The sequence below is a fragment of the Oryctolagus cuniculus genome, chromosome 8, assembly GCF_964237555.1.
Source record: "Oryctolagus cuniculus chromosome 8, mOryCun1.1, whole genome shotgun sequence".
Taxonomy (NCBI): Eukaryota; Metazoa; Chordata; class Mammalia; order Lagomorpha; family Leporidae; genus Oryctolagus; species Oryctolagus cuniculus.
Window position 1 is genome coordinate 22,203,311 of NC_091439.1, and position 27,511 is coordinate 22,230,821.

Sequence of the window (27,511 nt, forward strand, 5' to 3'; positions counted from 1 at the left end):
TTGTATGGGATTCATTGTGCTATGCAGTAATATTATAGACTGGGACAAAACAGGCTTGCTCTAGTCCTGTTTTCATGAGGCTCAGAGTCCAAGGGGAAAGACATGAAATAACCAATTATCAGTATGGATCAAAGTTACAGTAAATGATAAAAAAGAAATAGCAGAGTACTGTGGAAGAAGGGAAGAATCCAATGTAGATTGGGATAATAGAGGATATTTTTTAAGAAGATGGTCTTTAAGACATAAAGTATGAGTATAAAGAGGTCCACATGGACGGAACAAAACTGAATAAAATAAAAGGAAACATTGTAAGAGGGTTAATGTGGTTACAGCAGGTCATAGAGGAAGGTGGAAACAGAAAGAAGCTGTGTTGAATACTGTGAGTTTGAGGGGCCCAGTCCCTTAGGACTTTAATGTCCATGATAAAGGTGGCTTTGGACCAGCTGTGCATGCCTCTTTCTGCCCTGGACATTTCTGTTTGATGTCATTTGGTCTTCTCTCCTGGTTTCCTGAGTATAGATGCCTTTAACTCTGTCACCTCAGCCTACCCATCCCAGCCGTACCTCTTGATGGAGGCGGCCCAAGTGGGGGGGTTATCCCACTGCCGAGAGGTCCTCCATGTGGTCCTTCCTCTGAACACTAGTTCTATGGTATGTTCTGCAGAGAAGGGTTTAGGGCTGGGATAGTTTGAAAATGTCTGAAGACTTTAACACTCTCAGAAGCTTTGTACTTTTTTGTGTGTGGTGTGTGTCCTATAGTAAAAAAGCAATAGCAAAACACACACACATATGTATATATTCATGCACTTTTGTTTAACCTAATAATTCCCAAAGCTATTTCCAGGATCATCTTGGGAAATGTATCAGGAAGTTCTGTCTTAGAAACATACAGTTTATGACATTCTTTTACTCCTGAGTCTGGCCAGTGTTTAGGTAACTTGTCTTTGTTTATTATGTAATTTTCTAGAATCTAGAACATTCAAACCAGCAGGAAAAAAAAATGGTTTGCTTCAGTGGTTCAGTTTCTTTTTCTCCCCTAGTCAAAAAGTTTATTTAACCCGCATCACATAATTGTCTCAAATCTTAATTAAACTTTACATGTGAAAATATGGTCTCAGGTACTACTCACGAACAATTAAGAACTTGCTAAATAATTTTCAGTGTCAGCATAAGTAATATTAATTTTCTTAAGTTAAATAGAGGAAAAACACAAAAATACTCTTTATAGCTTAGCTGTTCTCATCATTCTTCTTTTCATCAGAAACGGGCATTCTCCTCATTGTGTAAAATTCTCATAATTTAGGCCCTTAACAGTCTTAAAATGAAGCAAATGACATGAGTTAGTGCCTACTTTAATACATTAAAGAATGACTCAATCTTTTTTCCTGAAGCAGCTATTTCATGTACTTTATTACAATCATCATGCAAGTGATCAGTAGATGTTACTGCATTATAGTATTTATTTTTCCTGATATCCTTATTAGGTCAGAATATCAGTTACCCTTATTGCTGGCAGTTTACAGATACAGAAACTGTAATTACTACCATATGTTTATTCTCTGTGGATTAAACTGTGGTTAATGCCATACATTCATTCTCCAATATAAATTTTATAACTCATTTAGTCCAGTCACAAGAAAAATCATGTTCAAGTTATGATTGATATTCAACTAAACTAAAAATTGCTACCTTTTCATTACTTCTATAGAGAAATATTACCACTATATAAAGACCCACATTTAATACTATATGCAGTCTAACATTTGTAGCACAAAAATTGGAGGTGATATGAAAAATCATCAATGAAGGAATGATTGAATACAGCATGGTGTATTCAAACTAGGTATTTCTGTGATGTTAGTACAAAGACTGTATTATATTCCTATTTCTTCTCCTGGAGATATGTTCAAAGGATTTTATTAAGTATGAAAAGCAATCAGGGTTGTGGTGTAGTGGGTAAAGCCACCACCTGTGACTTTGGCATCCCATGTGGCTGCCAGTTTGTGTCCTGGCAGCTCCATCTCCAATACAGCTCCCCCCTAACAGCCTGGGAAAAGCACCAGAGGATGTCCCATGTGTTTGGGCCCCTGCCACCATCTGTGACCTGGATTGAGCTCTTGGCTTTGGCGTAGCCCAGCCCTGGCCACTTAAGCCATCTGGGGAATAAACCAGCAAATGGAGGATATCTCTTTGTCACTCCCTCTCTCTGTAACTCTTTCAAAACAAATAAATGAATATTTTTTAAAGAACAGAGAAATGCAATTTGAAGACTAATGCATACAGTATGATCCTGTGTTTGTAAGAGAAAGAATTGAAAATGCACATACCAGACAGGGATCCTTGGTGATTTGTGGAGATTCTGTATTTGGAGTAATCAAAGTTTTGAGGGCAGAGTATTAGAGTTGACCTATGCTTATTCTAGGAGAGAAGTTTTCAACATACGTATGTGAAAGGGCATTGACTTTTTAGGCCAATTCAGCATTTTTCAATTAAGTTGACTATTATTAAAAATAAGGAAAAAAAATCACAAAAATCCCCCCAAATTCCATAACTTAGAAACAGAAAGCCTGTTTCATCTCTGGAAAGACAAGACACATATGAGTTTGATTCACTGCTTTTGCTATGTGCTGTCTGCTAAAGCTGTGTCTCAGATTTGGAATCTACTTAGAAATATTGAAAGTGGCTTTTAAATTTTAAAACAAAGGAAAAGAAAGAAAAAAATGAACATGGAATCATAAAACCAGGCAAAAAACTGAATATTCCTGCCAGATTGAATCATCTATCTGAAAATGTGTAGGCCTCATGTTAACGGGTACCTGACACCAAATTGAACTTCCTGTTTCCTCTTTCAAGAGGAATTATTTCAACTAAATAAAGAGTCTTTTAATTTCTATAAACTGAGAAGTTCAGAGATTATATTTTTCTCAGTTTAAAAGCATGTTTTTGAAGTTTTGAAGCCTGGATTATATCTGAACCCCCTAACTTGTTCCCTGTTTGACCCTAGAACAATATTGTACCTATTCTCAACCTCAGTTTCCCAACTTTTAAAATGAGCTTTTCAAGAGGATTTCCACCTTGTTTCTGTCTACATTTGCACAATGACTGGTAGTAGCAGATCTGTATGAATGGCGTTCAGTTCTAGAAAGGAAGACAGTATAAAAGGAAAGAAGGCTACCTTCACGAATATGTGTTAGAATATCTAGCATAGAATATCTAGCAGATAAAAACAGTGGGAAACTGCTCAGTGATTCTGTACACTGAAGGCAAAGACTCAAAGACAGATTCTTTAATCATTTTATTTACACTTTTTTTTTTTTCTTGTAGATGTTCTGGATTCTGCCATCCAGATTGAAAATTCCACTTTGGAGACATTATAACATGATTTCTAACTTACTCATTGCACTTTGCATGCTACTAGGCATGATAGATTCTCAATTAATACATTGTTGATTCAGTGAAATTATGAACTAACCGTGCTAGGAAAAAAATAACCCAAAGTATGCTAGCCCGGGCCTTATTTTCCTGATGCCAAACATCCAGATCCCAAATGTTTATTTCATTCAATGATAGCATAACCTCTCACTACATATTGCTTCTTTGTGCACTATTCCCACTGGATTTTCTAATTTGCTGCTGTTTGTATATTTTGACATTTTTTATCTTACTGTCTTGGCTTGCATTTTCAGTGTTCTCTTCCATATTGCCTTTCTATTCTTTCTCCCTTGTTTTCCCTCTCTTTTCCTTCTTGGTCCTACTCTTATCTAAGTCCTTTTATGGTGTAGCAATCTCTGAAATTCGTATCAGATATCATCTTGTCAGATATGTAGCTTGCAAATATTTTCTCCCATTCGGTTGGTTGTGTTTTTGCTAAGTTGTTTGTTTCCTTTGCTGTTCAAAAGCTCCTCACTTTAAGGAAAGTCCCATTTGTCTATTTTTTTCTTTTATTTCTTCTAAAAGTCTCAAAATTTCAGGTCTCACATTTAGGTCTTTAACACATCTGAGCTGATTTTTGTAAACAGTGACTGAAAGGGCAATAGTTTGATTATTCTGCATGTAGATACCTAATTTTCCCAACACCATTTATTCAAAAGACAAAGCTTTTTACAACACATATTCTTAGCACCTCTCTGAAAGAACAGTTGGCTGTAGCTGTGTGGGTTTACTTCTGGGGTCTCTGTTTCTCTGTTCTGTTCCATTGTTCTGTGAATTTGTTTTTATGTCAATATCATGCTTTTAATTAGCATAACTTTGTATATATGTATATATTAACATCACATAGTATAGTGCCTCCTTTATGCTTTTTGGTCAAAATTGCTTTGGCAATTTGGATCTTTTGTGATCTCACACATATTTTAGCAGTGTTTTTTCTAATTCTGTGAAAAGTCATTGGGATTTTCTTTGCGATTGCATTGAATCTGTAAATTTCTTGGGACAGTATGCACACTTTAATGATAGTGACTCCTACAGTTCGTAAGCACTGGCTGTGTTTTCATTTCTTTGTGTCTTCTTCACTTTCTTTCAGTAATTTGTGATTTGTAGTTTTCACTGGAGAGATCTGTCACAACTTTGGTTAACTATGGTTCCAGCTCTATAATGTTTTGTAGCTACTAAAAATGGGGTTGCGTTCTTAATTTCTTTTTCAAATGATTAACTTTTGGTATACAACAATGCTAATGATTTTTGTACATTGACTTTCCATCCTGCAACTTTACTGAATTTGTTCATTAATTATAACAGCTCTTTGATGGAGACTTTCAGATTTTCTAGATATAAACCGATGTCATCTGCAGAGAGTTTGACATTCTCCTTTCCAATTTAAATGCCCTTAACTTCTTTCTCTTGCATAATTGCTGTATCTAGGAGATCCAGTACTATGTTGAATAAAAGGGTGAAAGTGGGTACCCTTGCTTACTCCTTATCTTAGAGAGAAAGCCTTTAAATTTTCCCATTCAATATGGGAAAATAGCTTTTTGTCTTATTATATTTGGCCTTTATCATGTTCCTTGTATACATAATTTGCTCAGAGTTTTAAATATCATGAAGAGATATTTAATTTTATCAGATGCCTTTTCTACATCTACTGAGATGATCATATGATTTCTGTCTTTCATTCTTTTGATATGGTTTATCACACTTATTGGTTTGTTGAACCATCCTTTCATCCTAGAAATTAATTCCGCTTGATCACAATGAATGATCTTTTGAATGAGCTGTTGGATTTTATTTGCTAGTATATTGTTGAAAACTTTTGCATCTATTTTTATCAAGAAAATTAGCCTGTGGCTTTATTTTCTAAGTTGTGTCCTTTTCTGGTACTTGTATCAAGATGAGACTTGCCTTGTAGAATGAATTTGGAAGAATCCCCTTCTCTTCTGCTTTTTTGGAACACTTTAAGAGTGAGTGTTGGTGGGCACTTTGGCTCAATAAGCTAATCCTCCCCCTGTGGCGCCGGTACCCTGCGTTCTAGTCCTGGTCAGGGCGCCGGATTCTGTCCCAGTCGCTCCTCTTCCTGTCCAGCTCTCTGCTGTGGCCCAGGAGTACAGTGGAGGATGGCCCAAGTCCTTGGGCCCCCCGCATGGGAGACTAGGAGAAGCACCTGGCTCCTGGCTTTGGATCAGCGCGGTGTGCAGGCCGCAGCGGCCATTGCGGGGTGAACCGTCAGAAAAGGAAGACCTTTCTCTCTGTCTCTCTCTCTCTCTCACTGTCCACTCTGCCTGTCAATAAAAAAAAAGAGTGAGTGTTAATTCCTATTTAAATGTTTGGTGTAATTCAGCAGTGAAAATTCAACAATGAAGCCATCTTAGTCCTGGCCTTTATTTGGTGGGAGATTTTTATAACTGATTTAATCTCACTAGTCATTATTAGTCTGTTTAGATATTCTGCTTCCTCAATCTGGGTAAAGTGTATGTGTCCAAGAATTTGTCCATTTTTTAATTAAATATGTTGCTCTTAGTAATCTCTAATAATTTTTAAAATTTTTGTGATGTCTGTGATAATATCTCTATTTTCATCTCTAATTGTATATGCTTAAAATTTCTTGTGCTTTTTTTATTAGCCTACAGATGGCTTTATCAGTTTTGTCCACCATTCCAAAAAACAAACTCTTCATATTATTGATTTCTTGTATTCTTTTAGTCTCTACATCATTTATTTGTGTTCTGGGATTTATTATTTCTTTCTACCAAATCCAAATTTGATTTGTTTCTTGTTTCTCTAGTTCCTTCAGATATAGTAATAAACTGTTTATTTAAGGCCTTTTTAAAGGTTTATTATTTCTTTGTTTGAAAGACAGAAAAAGAGAGGGAGGGAGGGAAGGAGTAAGGGCGGGGAGGGGGAGAGAGAGAGAGAGATCTTCCAACAAGTAGTACACTCCCTAAATGCTCAGAATGATTAGGGCTGGGCAAGACTGAATCCAGGAGCCCAGAACTCCATCAAGGTATCCCATGTGGGTGGCAAGGGTTTGGATACTTAGACCATCCTCAGCTGTCTTCTCTGAGTGTTACTGGGGAGCTGGATTGGAAGCAGAGCACCCAGGACTCAAACTGGTACTCGGACATGGGTTGCCAGCAAAGCATACAGTGACTTAACATGCTGTACTACAACACTGGCCCAACTTTTCTGTTATGTGTGTGTGTGTGTGTGTGCGCGTGCGTGCTTGTATAAACTTCACTCTTAGTACTGCTTTTGTAGTGTTCCATTAAGTTTTGTTATGATATTTTTCCATTTTGGTTCTTTTCAAGAATTTTAATACTTTCTTCCTGATTCATCTGTTCCTCATAGATAAATTGTTTCATTTCCATGCATTGGTTCACTTTACAACACTTTTCTTGTTTTTGATTTCTATTTATATTGCACTGTGATCAGAAGAGATACTTGATGTGGTTTCTCTTCTTTCAAATTTTTTAAGACCGGTTTTGTGACCTACCATTGAGCTATCCTGGAAATTGTCCCACATGCTATTGAGAAGAATGTGTATTTTGAAGCTGTTGGTTGGAAAGTTATGTAGATCTAAGGTGCAATTGAACTCTGCTGTTTCTTTGTTGATTTTCTGTCTAATTGATCTGCCCATTTTGATATTGATATATTAAAATCCCTTATTATTGTATTGGAAGCTCTCTCTCCTTTAAGGTCCATCAAACTTTGCCTTACATATTTGAGTGCTTCAATATTGGGTACATACATATTTATATGTGTTATAACCTCTTGCTGTATTGAATGCTTTATCATAAATTAAAGACTTTCCTGGTCTCATTTCACTGCTTTTGGCTTAAGATCTATTTTTTTCTATTTTATCCTGCTTTACCTTGGGCTCTAAATGCATGGAATACATTGTTCCATCCTTTGATTTTGAATCTGTATGTGATTTTATAGGTGAAGTGAGTTGCTTTTAAGCAGCATAAAATTTTGTTCTTTAAAATTTATTTATTCAGTGATTGTATGTGGTTTAGTTGGAGATTTTAGTCCATTGATATTTAAGGTAATTATTGATAGGTAAGATCATATTACTGCCTTGTTGAATCTTGCATTGTTATCATAATCCCTTTCTTTCCTTGTCCTTAAATTTCAGTCTTCATTTGTGGTTCAGTGATTTTCCCGAGGGGTGTATTTTGACTCCTTGCTGACTATTTTTTGTAACTCTATGTATGTTTTGGTTTTGCTATATATATTTATCTCAAGGTTTACAAAGAAACTTATTTTTGCTATAATAAGCTATCTTGAAATGATAACATTGATTATAAAAATAGGAAAAGAAACAAATAGAAAACCAAAAGTTATAAGAATTTCTAATTAAGAACATTTTTGGCCAGCGCCGTGGCTCAATAGGCTAATCCTCCACCTGCGGCGCCGGCACACCGGGTTCTAGTCCCGGTCGGGGCACCGGCTTCTGTCCTGGTTGCCCCTCTTCCAGGCCAGCTCTCTGCTGTAGCCCGGGAGGGCAGTGGAGGATGGCCCAAGTGCTTGGGCCCTGCACCCGCATGGGAGGCCAGGAGAAGCACCTGGCTCCTGGCTTCGGATCAGCACGGTGCGCTGGCCGCAGCGCACCAGCCACAGCGGCCATTGGAGGGTGAACCAACGGTAAAGGAAGACCTTACTCTCTGTCTCTCTCACTGTCCACTCTGCCTGTCAAAAATTAAAAAAAAGGAGCATTTTTGTGTTTGTGCTACATTTCTCAAAATATTGAACTTTTATATTTGGTATATTTCTGTATTACTTATAACTTAATATTTTAGTGTAGTAATCTTTTTTTAGTCTTCACATTCACAGAAATGCTATGTATAAATGATTTTTTCATCATATTTACAATATCAGGGCATTCTGAATTTTTCCAGATTTTTCACCTGTGAATTTTCTATATTTTGATATTTTCTTCTTACTTGTTAGTATCCCTTTCTTTAACTTTGCAGCACTTGCTTTAACATTCTAATGTTTCTTGCAATGCAGGTCTGGTGGTGGTAGATTTTTTGTTTCCCTGGGGATACATATCTGAAGGATAGCTTTGCTGGAAATAATGTTCTTGGCTCCCTTTAGTACAGTAAAAGTCTCAGTCCCTCCTTCCTGGCATGCAGGTATCTGCTGAGAAGTATGCAAACAGGCAATTGGGAGTACTTTATGTCATTTTTTTCTTACAGCTTTGAAAATACTCTTTTTATCTTTACCCTTGGAGAACTCAAGTATAATATGCCTTAGGTAGACCTGTACCAGGATACTTGTATCTTTCTCTAGATTTGGGAAGTTTTCTGTAATTATCTTTTTGAATACGATGTCTACTCCTTTGACACTCAAATAACTTGAATGTTTGCTGTTTTCATGCTGCCCTATATTTTCTGTAAATTTTCTTCATTCCTCTTGATTTTTATCTTCAAGCTCACTGATTCTCCCTTATGTTTGATCTATTCTGCTACTGATGCCTTCTGTTGCATTTTTAATTTTGCTTAGTATATTTTTCAGTTGAAGGATTTCTGCTTGCAGTTGTTTAATTACTTCCAAATCTCTATCAAATCTCTGTTAGAATATTGAATCATTTCTGTGCTCTCTTGGAAAGTCTTTTAGTTTTTTTAAAACAGCTATTTTGAAATTTTCATCCGAGCATTTTCAAATCTCAGTTTTAGATGTTTGGTTTCTAGCACTTTATCTTGACTTTAGGTGAGTCCATGGTTCCCTGGATGTTCCTGATACTCCCTGGAGTATGACATTATCTGTGTGATGTAGGACTAGTTTTCCTAATCTGCCTTCATTTGTGACTGTCTTTTGAGAAATTCTGTGCAGCCTACTTTGCTACTGAAGTGGGTTATTGTCTGACTGCTGAAGAGGGAAACTCATTGCATGCTGCTGAACCTTTCAACTACTGTTGCTGCTGGCTTGGGCAGACTACTCAGCCCAGACTGTGGAACTCAATTAGGGGCACTGAAATAAGTCTGGAGTCTCTTTATGAAGGCACTGGCCTGGAACAGGAACTATCAGAATCTGCTCAATGCTGGTCTTTACCATCCAGGTATGAAGTTCAAAGAAAGACCTGTGATTCCTTGCTTGCTGTGTTTTAGGAGGGATCAAAGGGGCAGCTACTCAGCTACTCAGGCAGGCCCTAGGGGAGTCACCTAGGGAATGCACAACAGGCCAGCAAGGGTTTGGTGGTGCTACCCAGCAAAATAAGTCTCTCTAACCAAGGTGCTGGTCTCTGACTAACAATGGGGGAAGTCCACAGACTCCATCCATAGGCATCAGACTTGGGATGGAAACCACTGGAATCTGATCCACTTTGGCCTTTTCCAGCCTCGCACTGATTTCTAAGAAACAGTCCTTTGGTCCTTTGCTGTTTGTTTAAGGTTGAGGGTGAGTGATAAAAACAACCCTTTGGCTGTTGAGATTGGCCCCAGGATGGTCATACGTGGGACTTACAGTCTCTGGGCCCAACACTCTCAGGAGAGCCCTACTGGTCCACCTGAAGCTCACAGTGACGCACACTGAAAGGAGTCTGACCCGACAGAGCACAGGTATTTGCCTGATGCCAGGAAAATCCCAAGGCTCAGTTTCCCAGCATTAGCTGGGTGGTAGAGGCTTTTAGGCTTAACTGGGTGTTGAATCTTGGCATGGTAGGCCCAGCTTTGAGATCCAAGATTTTTTCCTGAGTGCCTTCTAGTCCTTTTGCAGGGCTGGAGATTTGCTTTCTGCAGGTGGTTCGGGGAGGGGGTCACAGAAGCCACCTAGCTATGGAAGCTCCAAATATGCAAGACATGGATGTGGGGGCAGGGGCTTGTGGGCTCAGCTGAACTGAAGTACTTTTTTGCCCCGGACCTGACACTGGATTCAATTCAGTCTCCCTATCTCAAACAGGAGGCATCTCTCTACACAGTGCTCCTTGGAACTGGAGGAGGGGAGACACTCTTCCCTTCTTGCCTTCTTCAGTGTGACTTTCTTAGGCTTATAACAAGACAAGGCATGAGGTCTCTCCTCGCTTCTGGAGTTCTTATGAAGGTGATTTGGTGTGCGTATAGCTGTTCACGCTGGTGCCTCTGTCAGGAGGTGTTTGCTGGAGCTTCTTACTTAGTGGCCGTCTTGGCTCCAGCTCTAAAGATTTTAATTTTCATAAAGTCAGATTTATTGTTTCATGAGTTATACCTTTGTATCAATCAAGAAATCTCTGCAAAGATCAATAGGATTGTCTCCTACGTTTTGGTCTAGAAGTTTCATAGTTTATATGTTGAAGTTGATCAATATTGAGTTAATTAATAAAATGTAAGATGTGTGTTTATTCTTGCTATTTGCATCTGAATATTCAATTGTTTTAGCACTATTTCGTTCAAAATATTTCTTTTTCTACAGTGAATTGCCTTTGCATCTTCTCAATGTTTGCAAAACTTAGTTTACCGTGTATGTAAACATGTTTTTCTCTGTTATTTCTGTTTTAATTTTTTTTGGGTATCTATACTTTTTCCAGTCTTACTATATTTTATATTAGGTAGTATGAGGTCTCTACTTTTTCTTCTACTTTTTCAAACTTGTTTTGGCTGTTCTATTTCCTTTATCTTTCATTATACATTTTAGGATTAATTTCCTGTTGATACCAACTGTAATCTTGCTTAGATTATAATTATAATTATAATTATACTGATTGTATAGGTCGCTCTCAAGAAAGTCAACATCTTAGCAGTAATGAGTTTTGTAATCTATGAGCAAGAAATAACTGTTTAGATAGGTCTTATTTGATTTCTTTTTTTAAAGAAATGTGTTCATTTATTTTAAAAGAGAGAAGGAAACAGATCTTCCATCCACTGGCTCACACCCCCACTATGGCCAGTGCTGAGCCAAGATGAAATTAGGAGCCAGGAGATCCATCCAGGTCTCCCACGTGGGTGGCAGGGCCCCAAACACTTGAGTCATCTTCTGCTGCTTTCCCAGGAGATTAGCTGGGACCAGGATCAGAAGTGGCGCATTTGAGAATCAAACCAGTTCCCATGTAGGATGCCAGTGTCACAGTAGGTCGCTTTACCCACTATGCCACAATGCTGGCCCCTTGATTTCTTTCTTAGATGTTTTTATTATAGCACACAGATTCTATATACATTTTTATCTATTCTTAAAATGCGATTTTTTTGGTGTTATATGTGATTTGTTTTCTGAAATTTCAGTTCTTTTCACTAATGGTTTATAAGTATACAATTGATTTTCACATACTACCCTTGTATTATACAACTAGAATAAACTTATTTTGAAGATAATTTTATTTAAAAGGCAGAGAATAAAAGATATAGATCTCTCATCTGTGTGCAATAGTCAGAGCTGGGCCAGGCTGAAGCCAGTATCCAGGAACTCACTGTAGGTCTCCAGTAGGTGGCAAGGACAGGATTACCTGAGTTGTCATTTGCTGCCTCCCAAGGTGCGCATCAGCAGGAACCTGGAATCAGGAGCAGTGCTGGAATTCAAACCCAGTTATTCTGATACAGGACGATGGTGTCCCAAGCGGTGCCTTAGCCACTACACCACAATGCTCACTTCTTTCTTATTTTTTCAAACAGTTTTGGCTGAGACATAATTCACATACCATACAGTCTAGTCATTTAACTTATATAAGTCTATCATTTTCAGTAAATTCACAGAGTTCTGCATCTATCAAAATTTTGGAACATTTAAAGTTTCTCAGGAAGAAACCCTGCATCCCTTAGCCTGTAGCACAATTTCTCCTCAACCTCTCTGTCCCTAAGCAACCACTTAACTACTTTTTGTCACCAGAGATTTGTCTCCTCTGCATACTTTACATAAACAGAATCATCTAATATGGTTTGTAGTGCTGTCACCTCTTATATTCTTGATACTAGTAATTTATGTCTTTTATTTATTGGTCAGTCTGTGTAGGGTTTAACAACTTTATTGGTCTTTTAAGAATTAGCTTTTGATTTCATTAATTTCTCTGTTTTAATTTTCAACTTGATCGATTTCATTATTTCTTTTAATTACTTCTGCTTGCTTTCAGTTTAATGTATTTTTTCTAGTTTTCTAAAATGGAAGCTTAGATCATTTACTTGAAATTTCTAACATAAGCACTTTCTATTTTTCTATAAGCACTAATTTAGCTACATCCCACAAATTTGATATGGGCATTTTGCTTTGTTCTACATATTTGTATTTTCCAACTTTTTATTGCTGAATTCTAGTTTAAGAGCATTATGGTCTCAGAATATGCTTTATACAGTTTCAATTCCTTTCAATTTATCAGTTTGTTTTATGACACATGTCAAAAATGGAAACTGTCCTCATATTTTTAAAAATGAGAAAATATGGAGGAAAAAATATCACCTCATATGGTTAACTTTCTGAATTTTAACTTCTAACATTGTTCTGTGTTCTTTTATCTTTCAAAATCCTTAGATTGCATTTTATGTTTGTTCCTAGTCATGAGGGACATATTCTTTGGTTGCCTTGGCCTATTGTGGCTAAAAAAAATGGAATACTTTAAAGCTTTGCATATGTAAATTTGTTAAATCTCTCTGCTATTTATTTGACAGGTATTACCATTTTCTCAATGCCTAGGAAACTAAGGGACAGTGTGGTTAAGTAAATTTACTAAGGTCCCAGTTATGTGGAGGTGCTTAGGGAATCTGTGTCAACAATTAGTTGGTTTATCACTTTGCTACATCCTCTCTGTTGCTGAATTACTGTGATAAGTGCCACGTAAAAAGGATCCACCTGTGCATAGCAGAAAAGAACAAATGAAAAGATTCCAGCAAAACAATAGTCAAACAAAGGCAAGTTTGTTAACTTGCTATGCAAGGGCACAAAACTAGCAAAGAACTTCTCAGAATAGTTTGCCAGGGCGAAAAGAGGGAATTTTAAATGGCAAAAAGTGCAGGGGCATGAGTTTATAGGAAGGTGTGTAGAGTTGTGTGTATAATGGCAAGGACATAATGTGCACTCTATATAGTTGGTGTCCAATAAATGCAGAGCACATGAATTAATGGTTATGGTAGTCCCTTTCCTCATTTCTCCTTACATCTAGGACCAAAGGTGTTTCAGTTGAGATCAAGAGATAGGAAAGAAAGAAGGAAATCTGCACGTGTTGTTTAATTCAGTATTCTGGCACAAACTAATGACATACTTTCACATAAAATTTGAGCTCCCATCTCCTGCTGCCTTTGGTGGTAGGCCTTCAACACTCCAGCTAATCACAGAAGATCAACTAATATTACAGATTCTTTAGACCAGTCCATAATTTGAATTTTCTCTAACTTTGTATGATATACCAAAGAAATATTAGGTGAATTTCCAGGTGGAGCAACAGTCTAAAACTTTACCTTTCATCTTAGTTCTTGTAGATATTTTGCTCAAAGTTTGGCAATTCAATTTTACTGTTCTGTTTTTTTTTCTTACAATACACATCAGTTGCTCTAAGTCTATCAATGTAGAGCAGTCTTATTGAATAAATATTTTAATGGAGAATGTGTATGTACATATTAGGGAATAAGAATTTCTTATAGTGAAAATAAGATGTATTATCTGTATGCAGTAGGCAGTAGGAATGAGAAAATTAGCTATGCCATATTATATTCCTGTAGATAACCTCAGGCTCTTTATGAATATCTCTGGAGAGCTAAAGTGAAATTATAATAATCATATATATACATTTTCCTTGCCTGTCATCATAAAAAGCAGAAGATAAAATTTTAATTAAATTTGGTATCTGTCTTACTTTGAAATTTAAAATTTCAAAAGAAAATGAGTAATCCATCATCAGAAACTGTGGATAATTTAGTCAACACTAATTTGAGCCTGAAATGTATCATCATAAGCAATTCAATCAGCTCTGCAAATTAATAACTTCTGATGATGTCTGTATTAGAAATAGCCTGAGGACATAATCAAAGCTTCAGATTTATTTTTGCTCTAGCAGATGATATTAACTGGTCTCAGGTCTATGTGTGGGAGGCTCTGTTCATAAGAATTTGAAGCATCTGACCCTGTTGTGGGCACGCTTCTTCATATTCTGTTTCTTTAATATATCTGAAAAAAGCTGTCACCTTCTAGCCAAATTACTATCTTCTCTACACTCGTCTGCTCTTTGAGACAGAAGGAAGGGAGGTGGACTCTAAGAACCATCCGATTTTTAATATTGTTTGTTTGAAGAAAAGTGTCAGAAAAAGAAGCCTGTCATTTTTTAAAAGACTGAATTATGTGTAAGGCAGAACATCACAGAGAGGAAGAGACAGGATGAGAGAGAGAGAGAGAATGAGCGAGCAAGAGAGCTCACTCAAGATCTTCCACCCTCCGATTCAATCCCCCAGATGGCTACAACAACCAGGATTAGGCCAGGCTAAAGCCAGAAGCCAAGAACTCAATCTGGGTCTCCCATATGGGTGTCCAGGGCCTATATACTTGGGCTATCATCTGCTGCTTTCTCAGGTGCACTACCAGGAAGCTGGATTGGAAGAAGAGTAACTGGGCATCCAATCAGCACTTGCATATGGGATACTGGCCTTGGGATGCTGGCCCCAAAACTGGTCATCTTAAGTGTGAACAATAAATTCTTGTCCTTTATTTATTCATAAGATAACAGAGAAAGACATTTAAGTCCCCACACATCTCACAAGCTGCTATATAACTGTTGTGTTACAGTATTTCAGACTTTTCTGTGTGATACTTTTTTTTGAAGTCTAATTGAGGCTCAAAGTTTTACATGTGTTTATTAGAGATTCAATGTCCAAAGTGTCACATGAAATATTTATAAAGGAGAAGTTGCCATAGAGTGTCATAGACTGTGGTCATATCAAGCTTGTTTTCCTGTCTCTGCTGTGTAATTCTTGGATGCTTTCAGTTTTGTAGCCCCCCTCATGAGCTGGGTGGAGTTACTGGGACCCTATTACTGGTCTGTGTGCTCCCCCTGAGGACTTCTGGTCACGAGCAATTCTGGTCAGGAGCAATTCCAATTCTGGTTCAGATCTATTGCCATCTGGGTTCTGGGAATCAAAGTGCTTAGTCACAAAGATTGACAGAGCCTCCCTCTTTTTTAATACAGAACATCCTTTGATATTTATTTGATTCGATAGAATCTGCATTATTAAAAGACAGGTAAAATTTGAGCTTGAATTGAACCTATAGTGTCTAGAATATCATATGAGAAATATCAATGGAGGGGGAAATAAAAGCATCCAATGACGATACTCATATAAAATGGAGAACTACATCCTAGTGTACTGTCAGGCATTGTGGCACAGCAGGTTAAGTTGCTACATGTGATTCTGGCATCCCACATTGGAATGCAGATTTGAGTCCAGGCTACACTGGTTCCAGTCCAGCTCCATGACAGTGGTCCTTGGACGGCAGCAGAAGATGGCCTAAGTACTTGGACATCCGCCTCCCATATGGGAGATCAGCATGGAGTTCTGGGCTCCTGATTTCTACCTGGCCCTGCCCTGGCTATTGTGGGCATTTAGAGGGTGAATCAACAAATCAAAAATCTGTCTGTCTGTCTGTCTCACTCCTCTCCCTCTCCCTCCCTCTCTCCCACCTACTTGAAAATTAATTAATTAATCTTTTGAAAACCTTGGGTAAAGTGTAATTGACTCCCTTCCATAAAATGGTTTTCCTTCTAGGGAAAAGCAGAGGAGGTGACAAGGGAGAGAAATTCAAAGGCATTTGCAGAAAGACTTCTCCATTTCAAAATGGCAATAAACATAAATCATGGTGCAAGATTATCTTTGAGGAAAAGAACACCTTAGCCAGAGATAGCTCACTGCACAAATCTTTACTAATATGTACAATTTTAGAATAATGAAGCAGACATACAGAATAATTTCAATTTAGCAGTAGCCATCTATTTTTCTCCTTGCTATCTGGGGTTCCATATGTTTCAGCACCACAGGAACATTTTCCCACACAATTTCTAGGGGATCACCTTTATTTATTTATATTTATTTATTTACTTATTTTAAAGATTCATTTTTATTTGAAAGCAGGATCACAGAGGAAGAGGGAGGGACAGAGAATCCTCCGTCTGCTGGTTCACTCCCAAAATGACTGCACCAGCCATGGTGGGGACAGGCCAAAACCTCGAGCCAGGAGCTTCTTCTGGGTCTCCCATGTGGGTACAGGAGCCCAGGGACTTGGGCCATCTTCTGCTGCCTTCCCAGACACATTAGCAGGGAGTTGGATCAAAAGTTAAGCAGCCAGGACTAGAACCAGCACCTGTATGGGATGTTGACATCACAGGTGGTGGCTTAACCCATTACACCACTATGCTGGCCCTTCACCCTTTTATTCTTGAAACATCTACTACAAAGGAATCATCAATATGTCTACCTCACTACAATCAATATCTTAAATTTCTTATGGATGAGATGAACTCCCTTTTTGTAGCTGTGTTCAAGGCTCTTCAGTTCAGGGTCTTGTGAGTAGGTTTTTATTCCTTTATTCAAAGGGCAGCAAGCACCGTCATAATCTTCTATTACTTTATTGTGAACACTCTGGCTCTCTTGTTTGGTGCTTGCTTCAACTGTTCTATTAAGATGTCGTGGGAACAGCCTCTCATATTATGCCTCCAATCTATCATCTTCAGGGCTCTGACATAGTACATACCTATTTAAAGTTCTTCCATCTCTTTTTCCTATCATAGAGAAAAACCAAGACTTCTTCTACTTAACATTTAATTTGATCTTTAGCATTCTTCTCAATCCATGATTTAATAGAGGTTTTGTTTCTAAAAATCATTTTCAGCCTCCCCAATAGCTATGGTTGATCCTAAAGCTAATCCTAAGGCAAATAAGGTGGCGACAAATGCAGCTAATGCAACTGGAAGATGAACTTTCTGGGCTGCACTCATATCAGCTTTCACTGTGTTCCACCAAAAGGAGAGCTGATTGTAATTCTGCATGTACATATTGTAGATAGTCCAGACAAATGTGGGGGGCAGGTGTTGTGGCACAGCAGGCAGAGAAGCTTCTGGGACACCCAAGTCTCATATTGGAGGGACTCTGATTGAGTCTGGGTCCTCCGCTTCTGATCCAGCTTCCTGCTAATGCATCTGGGAGGCAGCAAATGATGGCCCAAAGCAGTTGGGTTCCTTCTACACTTGTGGGAAAGCAGATGGAGTTCTGGCTTCTGGTTTTGATATGGCTCAGCCCTGATTCTTGTGGCCATTTGGAGTACATAGCTCTCTCTTTCCCTTTTCCCTCTCTTTCTGTCACTTTGCCATTCAAATAAATGTTAAATACAAAAGTATGGATACAACCCGGTGGTGCTAAAAGTTATACACACACACACACACACACACAAATCTGTTGTGGCTGCTTCATACACACACATGTAAATAATGCAAACCTGTGTCTCTCTGTGTGTGTGTGTGTGTGTGCATGTGTGTGTGAGTGTAGGAAGAAGCCACAACAGTTTTTGATCCAAGGATGGTGGTGGCCCACCTTTATCACATACCTGTTACACTTTAAGCAGTGATAGGATATGTAGCACCTTGCCTTGTATGCTTGACAGACTTTACAATACTGAAGATACATGAAGTCCTGATAATCTTCCAGTTTTCGCCCCAGAGGAACAGAGCCAATACTTACAGACATGACATTGAAGTAATTGCAAAGAATCGCTGATAGTTCAATTTATCAGTATGATGAAATTTACACTTCCTCCAAGTGTAAGGACTGGTACCACATCACAGTATTAATCAAGGCCATCATAGAAATCTTGTTATATCATCACAGGCTATAATGGGGCCCCAGTGACACAATCTCTTTAATTCTTGGAGATTTTTAAACTTGGTAACTGAAAAATGTCCCCTTTTTAGTGAGAAAGAATGCCTTTCTCCTTCTGTGGAATTACAGATTTCCTGTGCACAGATTTCCATGTGCCAGAAGTCCATGTCTGTTCCTTAATTGCCATGATTCAAATTATGAGATACGTATACAGATTATGCCCTTTTAACTGTTAGGCCCACAGAGCTCTTTATCATAACTAAAGTCCAGATGTTGGTTTGCAACCCAATCTTAGTTTGGTTCCGGGTGCCTGCCTTGTAGCCATCACATTTCTAGTATATAGTAAACCCAACAAAAACAAATTTTCTCTGTCTTGTGTGCTATCCTATTAAATGTCAGGATTTTGCTGGCTTCCACAATCATTTGTTTAATCAGTGTGATTTGGGATTATTTCTTGACTTGGTTTTGATCTCCAAAAGAGAGTTATGATTCAAAGAAGCAAATGTGTATAATCCCTTTGTTAAGTATTCAGAATGCTGGGTAGCAGGGTCTGTAGAATTGGATGTATTCAAACATTAGACTGCATTTTCAAACGTCATTGATTTTGAATTTTTATTCTTGATGTTTTTCATGCTGGCTTGTTGACCGAAAGCATATTCACATCACAATTCCGTGAAATAACCGGAGATATGGTATATCTCAGGCAGACATTTTAAATAGGATCATAAAATTGTGTATTGTGTCCTTTCTCTTTTGTGCTTATAGGTGGTGGTATTTGGACATTAAAAGCTGTATTGTTAAGCTATTGATTTTCCAGGGGTGTTTATTTTTGAGAATAACAGGAAATATAAGAGAAATGTCTTTCAAACCTTCCTCTTCTCTTTCTGTTCCTCTGCCCTATTTTTTTCTCATGGGATAATGCAAGTTTAAAAACATTTGTGTGTTAGAATTCAAAAGTGAGTGGCAAATATGGTACACAAGATGTTCTGGAATAAGAGACAGGGTTACATCCAGGTTTCTCCAGTTAATAAGTATATTCTGGAGCAATTTTTAATCTTCAATTTTTTACCTGCCTAGCTGAAGTGATTTTATAAATTTGTTATAAAGATAGATGCAGAAGAGAGCGGCAAGATGGCGGAATAGGAAGGGAGCACACTGATAGCCCAGGAAGAGACAGTTTAATAAAAGTGGAGATACTGCAGGTTCAAGGAAGAATAGGGGAAGAAACAGCAGAGGAAACTCTTCCAGAACTAGTGATTCACAGTGGAACTGCATGGAGAGTGTGGGAGCCCACAGATCGGGACACCAGGGGCAGACTCAACACACCAGCGCTGGAACGCGAGGTGAGCCGAACCTCAATAGCCCAAGACACCGGCAGGCAAGCGGAAAGAGAACACTAGAGGGAACGAGGCTTGAAACCCCATGGGGAAAAGTTCACCAGGCTAACTAGAAGAGAGAGGGAAAAAAAAGTGACCAATACAAACACAAGTTTCTCTCTCACCGCTCACCTCTCAAAGGCGAGCAAGACAAAGAGCAGGTGCCATTTTGGACATACGTCATAAGCAGGGCAACCTCAGATCTGCAACGGCCCTGAGCCTAGCAGAAAAACCTGACTCTGGGGGCGGGAGGTGAAATAACAGGAGATTAGGACCTAGTGAATGTGTGGTGCTACTGAACTGAGACTGTGAAAAAAGAGACGGTGGGGGAGAGAACTCATGGAATGCACACGAGTACTCTCCAGAGATGCTACAAATCAGTAACCTTGGCAACCCAGTGGGAGACTGCAGGAGAATTTGAGCCCACACTGAGGGCAGAACAGATTCCCTGTGTGGTCCTTGGGAAAGAGCTTCCAATCTCTGGCTCCTGTGGGTATATCATTGGCCCGCTAACTGCCTCAATTCTGCTCAGCTGTGCAGAATTACTTCCCTTTTGAATCAAAAAAAGAAAGAGATTTACCACGCCTAACCTGGGAGTGTCACCTTTGGCACACCCTTGACCCTGAGGAACCAAACAGAGCTCTCAGGCCACACCCATCTCAAGCCTCTAAGGCTCCATCAAAAGCAGACAGTCCACTTAATCTAGAGTCATAGTATAAGGAGAAAAAAACACCACAACAAAGAAACCAAAGAATATCTCCACAATGCCAAACAAATGCAGAAACTGAGGTAACAAGAACAAGGAAGACACTACAACGCCCCAAAATGAAAAAGACACCCCAATTCAAGATTATGAAGATGACAAGGTAGAAGAAATGCAAGAAGTGGATCTCAAAAAAAATGATAAGAACATTAAGAAGTTCTCAAAAACAAATTCTTGAACTACAGAAATCCTTACTGGCCAGGATAGAAAATCTCGTGAAAATGAAATATTAAGAAGGAATCAAAATGAAGCAACTAGTGGAACATGAAACTGTGATAGTGACGAGAAATCATAATGAAATGAAGAATTCAATAGATCAAATGACAAACACATTAGAGAGCCTTAAAAGCAGAATGGGTGAAGCAGAAGAGAGAATATCGGACTTAGAAGAAAGAGAACAGGAAAGTATACAGTCAAACCAAAGAAAAGAAGAGGAAATTAGAAATCTAAAAAATATTGTCAGGAATCTACAGGTCATAGAAGAAATTAAAAGAGAAATCAAAATTTTCTGGAAGTAAATGAGGATAACAGCACAACATACCAAAACTTATGGGGCACAGCAAAAGCAGTGTTAAGAGGAAAGTTTATAGCAATAGGTGCCTACATCAAGAAATTGGAAAGGCACCAAATAGATGAACTTTCAATTCATCTCAAGGATCTAGAAAATCTGCAGCAAACCAGACACAAATCTAGTAGGAGAAGAGAAATAATTAAAATCAGAGAAGAAATCAACAGGATTGAATCAAAAAAAACATTACAAAAAATCAGCCAAATGAAGAGCTGGTTTTTTGAAAAAATAAACAAAATTGACACCCCATTGGCCCAACTAACTGAAAAAGAAAAGACCCAAATCAATAAAATCAGAGATGAAAAAGGAAACGTAACAACAGACACCACAGAAATAAAAAGAATCATCAGAAATTACTACAAGGACTTGTATGCCAGCAAACAGGGAAACCTAGCAGAAATGGATAGATTCCTGGACACATGCAATCTACCTAAATTGAACCAGGAAGACATCGAAAACCTAAACAGACCCATAACTGAGACAGAAATTGAAACAGTAATAAAGGCCCTCCCAACAAAGAAAAGCCCAGGACCAGATGGATTCACTGCTGAATTCTACCAGACATTTAAAGAAGAACTAACTCCAATTCTTCTCAAACTATTCAGAACAATAGAAGAAGAGGGAATCCTCCCAAATTCTTTCTATGAAGCCAGCATCACCTTAATTCCTAAGCCGGAAAAAGATGCAGCACTGAAAGAGAATTACAGACCAATATCCCGGATGAACATAGATGCAAAAATCCTCAATAAAATTCTCACCAATAGAATGCAACAACACATCAGAAAGATCATCCACCCAGACCAAGTGGGATTTATCCCTGGTATGCAGGGATGGTTTAATGTACGCAAATCAATCAATGTGATACATCACATTAACAGACTGCAGAAGAAAAACCATATGATTATCTCAATAGATGCCGAGAAAGCATTTGATAAAATACAACACCCTTTCATGATGAAAACTCTAAGCAAAATGGGTATAGAAGGAACATTCCTCGATACAATGAAACCAATTTATGAAAAATCCACGGCCAACATCCTATTGAATGGGGAAAAGTTGGCAAGCATTTCCACTGAGATCTGGTACCAGACAGGGATGCCCACTCTCACCACTGCTATTCAATATAGTTCTGGAAGTTTTAGCCAGAGCTATTAGGCAAGAAAAAGAAATTAAAGGGATACAAGGCACTCAGATCTGGCTAAAGAGCCCATGAGAGTATTTTAGGCATGGAAAGCCAAGACACTCTGAAAAAAAAAAAAAGAAGAAGAAGACCTAAATGGAAGATCTCTGTGAGTGAGATCCCAGTGGAAAGAACGGGGCCATCAAGGAAGGAGGTACCTTTCTCTGAAGGGAGGAGAGAACTTCCACTTTGACTATGACCCTGTTGGAATAAGATCAAAGTCAGTGAACTCAAAAGGCTTCCATAGCTTTGGCAACTCATGACTAGAGCCTAGGGAGATTACTGACACCATAAACAAGAGTGTCAAATTGTTAAGTCAACAACAGGAGTCACTGTGTACTTACTTCTCACATGGGATCTGTCCTTAATGTGTTGTCCAATGTGAAGTAATGCTATAACTAGTACTGAAACAGTATTTTACATTTTGTGTTTCTGTGTGGGTGCAAACTGATGAAATCTTTACTTAATATATACTGAATCGATCTTCTGTATATAAAGATAATTGAAAATGAATCTTGATGTGAATGGAATGGGAGAGGGAGCGGGAGATGGGAGGGATGCGAGTGGGAGGGAATTATGTGGGGGGAGCCATTGTAATCCATAAACTGTACTTTGGAAATTTATATTTAATTAAAATAATTGAAAAAAATAATAAAGATAGATGCTTATAGTGACAATACAGAAAGGCACATAAATATTCTTGGAAATTGTGACTACTCTTGGCTAAAATGCATTTCAAAAACAGTAGTAGAAATAGAATTTGGGATGCCATAGACAGGAGTGTCAATTGGTAAAGTCAACAACAGGAGTCACTGTGCACTTACTCCTCATGTAGGACCTCTGTCCTTAATGTGCTGTGCATTGAGATTTAATGCTATAACGAGTACTCAAATAATATATTTCACTTTGTGTTTCTATGGGGGTGCAAACTGTTGAAATCTTTACTTAATGCATACTAAACTGATCCTCTGTAAAAAAAAAAAAAAAAAAAAAAAAAAAAAAAGAAAAGAAAAGAAACTATCAACTCCCAACTTGACTCTCACTGGGATTAAACATGACAATAGGTCTGATCTGATTTCATCATCATTAAAAAAAAATCATCTATTATTTTTCACTTTATGTTTCTGTGTGGGAGCAAACTATTGAAATCCTTACTTAATGTATACTAAGCTGATCTTCTGTATATTAAGATAATCGAAAATGAATCTTGATGTGAATGGAAGGGGAGAGGGAGTGGGAAAGGGGAGGGTTGTGGGTGGGAGGGACGGTATGGGGGGGAAGCCATAGTAATCCATTATTCGTACTTTGGAAACGTATATTCATTAAATAAAAGTTAAAAAAAATGCAAAAAAAAATAGAATTTGGGGAAGTTGTATGTGGATATTGGTAGAGCCCCTTTTGGTTTGGTATTTCCAAGGATTAAAAGGGCGTGTTACAGCCTAGTCAATATTTTATGGAATTGATTGTATCTATTGTCTAGCTCTCTCTTCCCTCCCTATTTCCATGTGTCACAATTTGAATTGCTATGTGCTGAACTGCTGTGTGCCCCCAAAACCCAGTCCAAAGATTTTTAGTAAATTACAGATGATCCTAGTTTAATAGTAAGACACTGATATTTATTGTGATCTGACATCTAACGGTCCTTCTGTACCATAGCACATTCCAAAATTTTATATGCCGTAAACTGGCTCTGTTTAGCCTCAGAGGTACCTTTGTCAGTCCTTGCTAGAACAGAACAAACTGCCAAGCATCAGGCTGCAGAGCTGCCACTGAGGAGAGCAAGTATGTCAGGGACAATGGTATGACAGAGGCAAGGTTGTATCAGGGCTGGATAATGACAAAAGTCAATCACAAGATGGCCAATTTAAAGGTGAGTGAGAGGTAAGCAAGTGTCAATGGCGTTAAAGAGATCCTGGACAGGTTGGCAGAAATGACGCTGGGACATGAAGCAGTGGCTTGAGAGACTGAAGCCCAGGCCAGAATGTATGATAGCTCCTGTTATTACCCAAGAAAGTCTGATTAAGTTACAAGAGCCTTTAGCCAATACTGGCTTTTTATCTCACATAATTCTCTATTAGCTCTTGTAATTATAATCCTGAAAACTGGGGGATCTTCTATGCTTTATTGTGATACTCCTTGAACTTAAATGTGCATGGAAAAATCTTTGTTAAAAAGACATTTTCTAATTTAGTAGATCTGGCATGTGGCTTAAGGTTTTGAGTTCCACTACACCTTTTATGTAAGGCAGATGCTGCTGTGAGTGGTCAGGGACCATGTTTTGAGAGGCTGTACCTTTTAAGACTATTACTGTTTGATCTTTCAGGATCTGTAGGTCTTCCTTATCTGTCTCATGTCAATACAGCTGCCTCGTGGTAAAGCTGAGAACATCACTAACTAGTTGTAATGCTAGTGTGCAGCTGGAGTGGTTGCTTCAAAATTTTGGATAAAACTGGAGCCCTGACAATTTTCATATATATTACTCTTGTGACAAAGCAGGTTTTGTGGAATTTAATACTGGTGCAAAACCATGGCCTGGAGAATTCAGTTGTCTCCTGATGCATCTGATTTCCTGCCCTATGCTTGCTCATGTGCTGCTGTGACAGGACTCATCCTCTGCCTGATCATGGAGCCCTGTGAGAAGATTGGAGAGTCTTTGACCTTTAAATAATGCTCAATGGTGTTTTTAGGTAAAATACAAAATTTATCAATTTATACCATTTTCCTCAAAGTGATACCTTTTTTACTGAAACTTACTTTTATCCTAGCATTACTTTTGAATGATGTTAAATCAGAATAAATTCTTATTTCTGACTACAGGGACCTAATTGCAAATTTAATATTATTGATCTAGAGTCATAGTAGTCTTCAAAATATCCGTTAGGGGAAAGTAACAGAGAAAGCAGAAGCAAAACACCCTTTGGATCACATTCCTGCTTTTACCTGTTCATTGATTATATAGCATTTCGGACATCCAAAGAACACCTGAATAAACTATCTTGTAAAACTTAGGTGTTTAGAAGATTTTTGTCGCTCCCCCTCTTCGTGGAGGAACGACACAGGACCCTGTGCTGTTCTTTCATCTGCTCGGCCCTCCCCGGGTTTGCTGCTGGTTCTTCCCGGGTTGGCTACTATCCCTTCCACCTCCGTGGAAGGGCGGTTCCCCCTGGCCACATTCCCCACTTCCGCAGGGGAGCGGCACACCGCCGGCCGGCTCTTCTCGGGGGCTGCACAGGTGTTCCTTCAGCTAGATGTTCCCCATAGATGTTCCTGGTGCATGCCGTCTCTCTCCTCCTTTATAGTCCTCCTCCGCCAATCCTAACTCGGCTGCCCACACGCCGAGTACGCTGCTCTCCTCCAATCAGTAGCAAGTCCTACAGTTTATTAGTTGAACTGGAGGCAGCTGTGCGGAAGCTGTTTACTCCTCTCCCAGCGCCATATTGTGGGAGAGCAGATGCATAGAATAAGTCTTAATTCCAGTAACTCAGTCCAGTCCGGATTGCTCCCCACAATTTTGATAAACAATTTGGCATTGTGAATTATATCTGGTTTACCAGAATAAATTTCCAAAATACTGTTGTGATATGAGCAAATGTAGTGACTTAGCCATTAAAGGACTACATCATCAGCATAACAAAACTAGACATTCTGTTTCTTTTTTGCGATTGGTAGGACATAATTCACTCAGCATTTCATATCAAAACATTAGAAACTAAAACTATAGAGACAGGCATGTAGCATCATGGGGCCACCAATCTTCCCTGCCTGGGCTTCAGCCTACACTGGTCAGGAAACCTCTTTAACCAAAGGTACGTTTAGAACCCATGGATAGTCTGTGATACTGTACCCACAAACCATTTCGTGCTGGATACACTGAAGCGACCAGCATCTCTTGTTATGTATCCTCCCCCTCTGCTATGGGCTTAGTTAGCCACAACTCAGTCTTCCCACTTTTAAAATATTACCTGATGTCTGTGTGGTTTTCTCTTCCTATGAAAAGCAGTTTTCCACCTTCTAACTTCGTAGAATGTTTCCTCTGTCTTATCTCACAGAAGCTGGCTTTCTCACATGGCGCTGATTCCATATTGCTACCCTAATGTAGATGGCCCACCTACCACATATTCCACATGCAGGTTACCACTTTCTTAGAACTGCAGGAGACCCCTTAAGTTCTTATGATCTCATTTACGGTTACAGATATCTTGAGGGATGGGTTTGGTACAGGAGTTGGAATGTTACTTGGGATGCCCCCAATTCATACCAGGTTGCCTGGGGATCAAATACCAGCTCCATTTCTGATTTCAGCCTTGTGCTGATGCATATGCTGGAAGGTGACAGGTGATAGCTCAAGTACCAGAGTCTTTGCTTTCCACATGGGAGATTCAGAATGAGTTGTTGGCTCATGGTTTCAGGTGACCCAGACCTGGCTGCTGTAGGGATTTGGGGAGTGAACTAGCAGATTGAAAAATCTTAGAAATACATACCCACTCTTTCTCCTCTCTGTGCTTTTCAAAGAATATGAAAAAAAATATTTTCACAAAATATTACAGAGTCTAGTTATAATGCTCTTCCACACCTATTTATGGTATTCTTCATAAATGCAGACTTTTCTCTTTGGAATGTAGTCTTTCCCTGCCCCCCAGGCCCTAACTATTACCCTCTGAGCAATTTCAGTTTCTATGGAAATGACTCATCTAACACCTTACATGCATACTTTCTTTGTCTTACTGGCTCTGATGACTACCAGCACTACTTATCCCATGGCAGCACCCTGCAGTTCTCGTCACTTATACTAGAATATTTCTCTCACCTCACACTCTATGACATCTTGCCTCTTGAATGACTTCTCAATCCAGCCTAGCAGCCCCTTGGTCACTTAGTTAGTACTACATCTTGGGCTTCAGATTTTCACTGCTCTATCAGGCAAAATCCCCACGCTATGTCAATTATTCCATCCCACTTTCCCAGGCTGCTGGGCACTGAGACCCCTACAAATAGTGGTCTCCAGGTGCAGCAAGATGCAGATGTAACTGTTTACCTGGTGGTCAAAAATTTTTCCTCTTAAAGCTCTTATATCATATCACTCCTTTCCATTTTCTCTCAACATACAACTTTTTACTTCTTTTTGGTTACTTACACTTACAATAGGTATTTTGAATACATCCAAGTAAAAAAGAAAAATATGGTATATATTTTGTATCTATCACCCTGTTTAATAAAACTTTCCCCATACAGTTGAAGGCAACTGTGTTCTCCAGGGTTAGGTCACCCATGCCCATCTTGCCCTCCAAACATCACAGCTATTCTGATTTTAGTGTTTATCATGCACCTCTCTTTATTTGTAAATTATATATATTTGCCCATGAATGAAAATAAACAGTACAGTTTTATATGCTTCAAATTTTTCTTTATGTACTACCATCCCTTTATCTTTGCTTCATTC

At 38.6% G+C, this 27,511-nt stretch overlaps 1 protein-coding gene across 36 annotated transcripts in view; it reads left to right on the forward strand.

Annotated features, from left to right (window-relative positions):
- INPP4B (inositol polyphosphate-4-phosphatase type II B) overlaps positions 1-27,511 on the forward strand; it is a 906,112-nt gene that overhangs the window by 422,523 nt on the left and 456,078 nt on the right. The gene's annotated exons all lie outside the window — the stretch shown is intronic.